We start from the raw sequence: 8,278 nt of genomic DNA on the forward strand, positions 1-8,278 counted from the left end.
GTCGAAGGAGGAGAATGACAAGGTTATCAACTCTTTGAAAAAAGATCTTGACTTGTCAATCAGTCGTGCTGCTGCTACCGAGCGCGAGGCTAAGAAGCAGAAAATGCTTGCTACTGAGAGTATTGACAGACTCGAACTTCAAGCCATAGAGAATGAGCATCTGAAGGGGATGGTAGTTCCCAGCAAACCTGAACATCTTTCTCAAGATCTTCGAAGAGATTGCATTTGGAAGTATCTAAACAGCGTCCCCTTCAGTGATCTGATGACTTCATTCAACCTTCAAGCTTATCGAGTGGGGCAAAATGACGTCAGGATGGCTATTCTCGAGGCTAACCCCTCTTTTGACACAAATCCTTTCCAGAGTGTTTGCCACAAGGAAGTGTTTGAGAAGCTTGAACTGCCTTTTCCTGATTGGGTTTGGGGGGAAGAGGACCTTATTCCAGCGGATCCAAATATAGAGAAGTATCTTAATGATTCGCCACCTCTTCTCGAAGAACCTCCAAAGCCTGCCTTAGACAAGGATCATTCGGCTCAAACCGTTAAAGAATAATAGGAAGCTGCCTGCTGTCTTTTTTTTTTTTTTGGTAAGGGTTGGCCCCCATGGCCTATTGATAATGAAATAGACATTTGCCTCCTTCCTTCTCGAACTCTTTCAATGATTGCTATAAAGTTCTGATAATACTTTCTCATAGCGCACTTAGAGAATTTTCTCTGTTCCCTTACGTAGAATGACATTTAGGAATGAGATAAGCTCTTATAAACTTGTACCTTAATTGAAGACAACGCTCGGGACATCGAGGGATATGCCTCGGGAGTGTTGATTTGGTTCTTACCGAACCTTTTATGACGCTTGGTGCATTTCTCCCCTGACTGCTTCCTCTTTATGACGGAGCCCAAACGTTTCCTCGTATTCACGTATAAATTGTTCTTCCCAAGGGATTGGGAATACTCTCTTATTTAATACATGTGTGACGGTTGGTATTTGGCAGTATCCTTGTATCAGGTGCACGTTGCTCCACGTGGAAACTTAGGACAATCTTTAAGTTTCGAATTTGAAGCGCCGTTATCTCCTGACCGTTGATCCTGCATTTTTCGGAATTCGAAACATCCCTTCTGTTTTAACCCTTGATTTACTTGGGTTTTCAACTGTCACGTCACTCCTTGAGGCTATTTAAGTTCCTCAGGCGTGCTTCATCCTTGTCTTCTCTATCTACAAGTCGTTTTTGTTTTCATCATTTGCAAAGTATTGTTTTGCCTTTGCTGCCTCTGTGCTTTTATCTTCTGACGGTATCTCGATCAGAACCTGAACAAGTGAGTTTCCCCTCTGTGATTCAGTTTTAATATGAACTTCTTCTCCCTGAGTAATCTCCACAATAGTATACTTGGGGTTTACTCATTCCAGAAGTTCCCTGTTGGATATTCTTTGCTTCGTCTGTTCTTCAAAAATCTAGGGTTTTCCCTTTTCTTCTTTATTTTTGGTTGATCTCTCATACTGACGATGCTTTCTTTTCCTTTGTAGTGCCTCCAAGAGTTAACTTGGATAATATTAGGGTGAAATCTTTTAAGAAGACTGCTCCAAAATACCGGGGGTTCGAATCCCTCTCCATCCGCGAGGTCATAAGTTCTCTCTTGCGTTATCTATAGATAAGAACGAATAATGTTGACGAAGGTTGTCCTATGTGAGGAGATTGCTATTGGTGAATCTTCTAAACGCGGGGAGATTGTTGTTGGTGAATCTTCTAAAGTGTGGATTCCTGTAGCTTCCGCTGGTGCCTCTCCCGCGTCTACTTCGTTGATGGAGACCGTTCGGTCTCCCAAGAAGGATGTGGCTCCTTCTGTAGCTGTTCACACTGCCGAAACCCCTGCTAGCGCTTCGTTGGCGTCTTCTTCCATGATGAAGACCATTTGGTCTTATAAGGAAGATGTGGTTCCTGTGGTCATCGTTCGGGTTCCTGAACCTGCCTCTAGTGCTTGTTTGGCATCCTCCTCCAACCCTCCAACTGTTGTGGAGGTTTCCGAGGAGGCCGAGGGTGCTGCTTCTAGAAATCGCCCTTGGTTAAATGATGATGTGTTCCAACCTTCCTGGTCATTGAAGAGGTCTGACTTGGTGACAGGCGATTTTGACAAGGCACTAGAATGGTGCACTTCTGTCAAGATGCATACCGAGAGTAGAGCCTTCTCTACGGTCCTGGATAGGGATTTTGTAAATTCCCTGGTGATGTAAGTTTCTCTTCGCTGCCCTTTGTTCTGAAGATTTTTTGCTCTTGACTAACTCTTGAGTTGTTGCAGGAGCCTTGTTGGTAATTCCCACAATCAGGTGGAAGTAGCTTTTAAATTGAATAGACTGAGTGATGAGCTTTCCAAGCTTCGGGAAGAATCCAAAGCCAAGGATGCTGAGATTGCTCGTCTTGGAAACAATGCTTGGGAGGCTGCTTGAGTAAAGAATTTTGAAAACGAGCAACTTCGTTCTGATTTGGACGGTGCTAGGGAGAAAATCAGAAAGCTGGAGCGGGAAGTTGAGAAGCTTTAGGCAGGGGCAAAAGGGTCTGGAGCCTTATCAATGCCACAAAGGCAAGTTGTTACCCTTTTGCCCGATTCCCTTCCGACTGATGTTCGCAGGGCTTGCATCTTCAAATATTTGCAGAGTAAGCCTTTTGTTGACATGCTGAACGCTTATAACTTGCAGGCATATCGGGACAGTGAGAACGAGGTATGGGAATTGATACTAAGGAGAAATCCTTATTTCAACACGACTCCCCACCGCGCAAATTGTCATCCCGAAGTGTTTGCAAAGCTGGGACTTCCTCTTCCTGCTTGGGCCAAGGACGTGGTGGACCTCCCTCCTTCAGATCTGGATATAATGCATTATCTTGATGTCACATCCACCCAGCCGGTACCCCATTTGGAATACCCGGGATGTGATCCACAGTCCAAGGATCAATGATCTGAGGTCCATGCCTCCCACATACACGGTAACACAATCATGAACAGTAATAATCAATGGTAAAAACAGCTAATACTAAGTATCATGAATAAGATAAGATTAACTAAATCAGAGTACGGAATATAGATAATAATAAAGTGTGATCAAAATCATAAAGGGTGAGAAGGTGTGGTAGCCACCCTCTCAGAGCAGCGGAAAAGAAGTAAATCAAGTTAGTTACATATCCAAGTGTCACCAGAATAATTCAAAGACAAGTTAATTACAAGATCCAAGGTTCCACAAATACACCAGGGGAATGGGGCACTATGCTAGGGTTTCTTCTATACTAATGGTGGTCTCCTCAACAGTACGGATGAAGTAAACCCAACGCTGCCGCTCCCGCAGAACTGTGGGGCTAACCCTGGTGCGGATAGTAATCCTCCTCGGCTCCAATATATGGATCCTCACCGACGCCACTACCCAGAGGGTAGTATGTGGAATCATAGTCCGCCTCATAGGAGGTGCCATCGTAATCTTCGGTACCTGGAATGTAATCTAAAACATTTGCACAAAAAGGAATGAGTTCGAAGAACTCAGCAAGGAAGTTATTCCATAATTAGAAATCATACACATTCAGAACATATAATAATGCAATGTGATATGGAACATATGATGCAGATATGAGCCTAACTCTATGAATGCTGGTCTCTAGGGTAGACATGCTTTAAGTCATAGCACCGTACTTCTCTGGGTCGTCAGTCACTCTCCCATTTCCATATATTGGGAATGCCCGGGGAAGATCGGTAAAGTCATCAAAAAGCCGTGGTAAGGGGATCGGTCACCACTCTCTCACATCACCATTTGGTCAAATCTTGGCGCATGTCACAGGTAAAGCCTAGCCCAATGCAAGTCATCTACTCAGTAGGTCAAGTCAGATTCAGATACGTCCATTCCTCGCCCCCGGCGATCCTTTTCGGTATCCTTCACACTAGAGTCAGCGAAAGCCCGGATTTTGGACTCATCAACCCTATTGGTCATCCGCAGATAGTAAACGAGAAGATCTCACGTCCTCTCACGGATTGGTTACCGGTCTTGAGCGCCCGTGAGCCAAAGTCTATCCATATGCAACTCTACCAATAAATGGCCCCTTTCAGGTATCCGTAGCATGGTTTATGTCCCCTACCGGATTGGCTACCGGCCTTAAGCGCCCATCCAACCATACACTACCACGAGTTGTTCGGTCTCAATGCCCTTCTGATTCGGGTTTGACACGACAAGGATGAACCTAGCCACACAACTAGACAATCCTATGTATGTCATCCAATAACTCGGGAGAGTGTCGATAGGCACCATCGGAGAACATCCCATACTATTCCCTCCGATGCCCAAGGACAGAAGTGTCAGTAGGACACCCCCAAATCCCAAGTCATACGTAAGCAATCACACATCCAATCTGATCATTTCTCAAGCATCCAATGCATATTCATAATAGTAATCAAATCATGATATTGAAACGAATCATTATAAACATAAGCAAATCAAAATGATAAAGTAACACAACAAGAGTATAAAGATTTAAATGCTACTATTCTAACACATATGTAACAGTCTCATAATGATTGAAAGGAAATTTAGGGATTTCATTCTTTAAATAAAGCACAGTTCAATATTTGATGACTTATATGTTTATGGATATAACCATCCTTACCTTGGATGAATTGATGATGAATTGAGAATACCAAGAATAGTCCAATAGAATTGCTAAGGCCCTAAACAAACATCAATAATAAGTTAGAAAAGAAATCGGGAAGATCGGATGTCATTTGGGTCAAAACTGACCAAGGTTGCTGTCAGCAACAACTTTGGTCGATAGTCTTGGTTGATGGTATCGACCAAAATTGTCCTCGGGGCAGAATAGTGGATTTTGGGGATTTTGGTCCGAAATGAGTCTTCCGGTGTTCGCATCAATCTGAAACTTGGAGGCATACTTAACAACAGTAGTAGGACACTATAAATCAAGGAACTAACCCAATCCAATGGTCTAATTAAAAAGCCCCAATTTGAGCTATCAAGTTCAAGTGATAAACATCATGGCATGAGTTGGAATTGATTGCATTGATGAGGAATAGCATGCAATAGTTAGAGGAACTAATAGAAATTCGATTGGAATCATATGGCAATGTTAAACATGAACATAATACACTCTATAGCTCAGTTTGATATCAAATGGTATGATGTTAATAGGTAAATCATGGAATACATATGCTAGGCATGAGATATAAGCATAGCATCAATGAATAGCTAAGGGAATCATGGATTGAGCATGAGTAGGCACTTGGAGTGGTGGTTGCAAGGTTGCAGCACCATTCCAAATGTCTCATCAGCAAGGTGACAATAGAAAAGAGTAGAAAATGGTAGGGTAGAGAGTGGAATGAGGAGTCATACCTTAGTGTGGAAGATGAAGACAAGAATCAATGATAAACTAAGTGTCTTTGATGAGATACCCTTCACACTAACCAAGGAGCTGCTTTGGGAAGCTCTCCCCACGTTCCCAGGTGAGAAAAATGATTGCAAAAGGCTCAAGGCTCAAGGTCATATTAAATAGAAAAGGAATATTCCATGGAATCATTAACTTGGCAGACTGGGATATTTTGGTTGATGGTCCTTGGTCGATGGTATCGACCAAAAGGATCGACCAAAATATTTTCAGCAGAAAACTCAGGTTTAGAACATCAACTTCAAGTAGGGATTTGAAAGGCTATACAAGGTCAAATTGAGTGAGGTTTTCTTCCACAATTCAATCAAGAAGTCTAGTTTTGGGGAATACCTTCGGATTGTGCACAAGAGGTCATTTGGTACATCAATTATATTAATCTTCTCCGATGCGCAAACTTTCCTTAAACACTGACAATACATTTAAGCAAGGGGTATCATTGTCAATGTCCATGGGCTCGGTCTCCGAATCATGATCATCAATCAAAATGGTCCACAAATCTCTTCTTCCACCGCTTCGGGTCTTCGGACCTGAATACAACAGTGGATCCGGGTCAGGGTCAAGGTTAGAATAGGGCTGGATATTACACTTGATGACTCTCCTCCTTTGTCTCCTCTTAAAGGATTCAACTATGAAGAGCTTGCCTTGAATGCATGTCTGATCAAAGGCTAGGCCTCTTCATAAAAAGCTGGATAATGAGTATGGAATTGCGGAGGATTTTGTAGGTGGGAGTTTACGGAATCCTTCACAATCCCTGAGGAAGAGAACCAAATGATGAGAGGACCAATGTCTCCATGGCCAATAGCCATCATATGTCTTCCCGACTCTGTTCTTCTTGACTCTGTGTTGCTTCTGACAAAGCTGCTTCAATCCTGTCTTTGGAGTTCTTCATAATCACTGATGATGATTTTTCCTTTTGACCGAACGAGGATTGTATCTCAACACTTGTTATCTCATATGTACATTTGATGTAAAGGCTGACCCCTTCTGGTCGTTTAAAGGAATAAAGAATTAACTTCATCTCTGAACTTTGTCAGCTGTGAAACCCAGCCCTAACCTTGACTCGGAAACCCAGCCCTAACCTTGACTCGGAAACCCTGTTGTTTGTAGGTCCGACAACCCGAAGTAAATCAAGAAGTCAGCTATGGGCCATCCCAGTGGAAGACTTGGTGGCTCGCTTATAATCCATGAGTGTTGATGCCAGTGTTCCATTTATGGAAACTGCACCCTAATGAAGATGGAATTAGTTGATGGACTTGGAGTGTTCTCTGTCATGGTTCGAAGGCATTTCTACCTACTAGGTAAGTCACATGGTCTGTGTGCAAAACCCCTTTATGTTTGGATTTGATTTGAGCCTTCAATTCCCTGTTTTGGATTTGCTGTTCGACCAATCCAATCGACCAATGGGATTTGATTTTGCTAATTAGGTCTTTGCTTGCTTTATTTAAGTTCAATCTCGAGTCTACTTCATATTTTCTGCCTCCAAACTCTTTGGAATGTACCAGAGCCCTCTGCAAGTCATCTCCCTTGCATCCTTGGTGATTATCTTGACGGATCTTCATCAAAACTCATGCTTTTACACAAAAAGGTATGTGATCATCCTCTTCTATGCTTCATCTTTGATTCTTCATTATTTTTCTTTCCTTTTCTGATTGATGATAGTAGTGATGTTGTATCTTTGTTGCAACCATCACTATACTCTTTCCCTCTATTTTCCTAAGGATCTAAAGCTTGGTGGATGATCTTCATCAAGATCATCACTCGCTTTTGAAGGAAAGCTTGTATTCATTCTCTTTCCTTATTTAGATTGATGCTCTTCAGTCTTAGATATATTTTTCTTGAAGATCTAAGCACGCTTTTCATGATTTCTTTACCACAATTAGTGATCCATCATCCTATTGTTCTTGTCCATGATTTTTACTATGAATTCTTCAAGAACCATGATTGATCTAATTATGGTAACTTTTTGTTTCCTAATTTGTAACTTGAAGACTTGATTTGATTAGTGTTTTGGAGTCCTCTATATTCTAGTATACTACCACTGTAGTTTCCCCCTTGTTTAGTACCCTTTTGGACCACCAAATTCGGTTTCATATTCTAAAACTCTGATTTTTGAAGGCCACTGTCTCTGTTGGTCGACTCATTGGTTGACTGAGGCAGTAGACCAATCCAATCGACCAATGAGTACAACAACCTCATATTTGGTCTGTTTTGGATGTTTTGATATCTTTCCTTTTAGGTATCTTTTCCTAATATGCTATATACACTTGTTTAGGACTTTCTTCCCAAGTTTAGTCAAGGTCTTACTTGATTCCCCAAGATCCTTTGTGATTTATATAAGGTAAGGATGGTTATTTCCTTAATTGCATAGATTGCATGAATCTAGTTTCTATATTTGAATCTTTGGTTTATTTCTTTAATTAGATTCTTATAATGATATACTACTGATGCATTACCTTAATTACAGTAGCATTAATTGTATATGTTAAATTGATTCATGTATGATTTACTTACCAAATATATGCAAGTTGGATGTTATTATTGATTTCTTTCCATATAAGAAGTTGCCATATATGTGATGTTGTGGATTTATGTTTGTGAATGATTAAGTATGGTTTGGAAAGGAGAGGTTTCCTTTTGGCGCTTCTGTCCTTGGACAACTACGGGAATATTAAGGGATGTTTCCGGAGATGCCCTTTAGACACCTTCATAAACTGTTGGATGACATATTTTGGACTGTCTAGTAGTGTTTGGTTAGGATGTCCCATTATGTAAGACCCTAATCGGAGGGGTGTTGAGACCGAATGACTCGTGGTAGCAATGGGGATTCATGGGCGCTCAAGATCGGTAACCAACCCGTG

This window comes from Hakea prostrata, chromosome 8, assembly GCF_041222555.1.
Source record: "Hakea prostrata isolate BN-2017 chromosome 8, UWA_Hpros_2, whole genome shotgun sequence".
NCBI lineage: Eukaryota > Viridiplantae > Streptophyta > Magnoliopsida > Proteales > Proteaceae > Hakea > Hakea prostrata.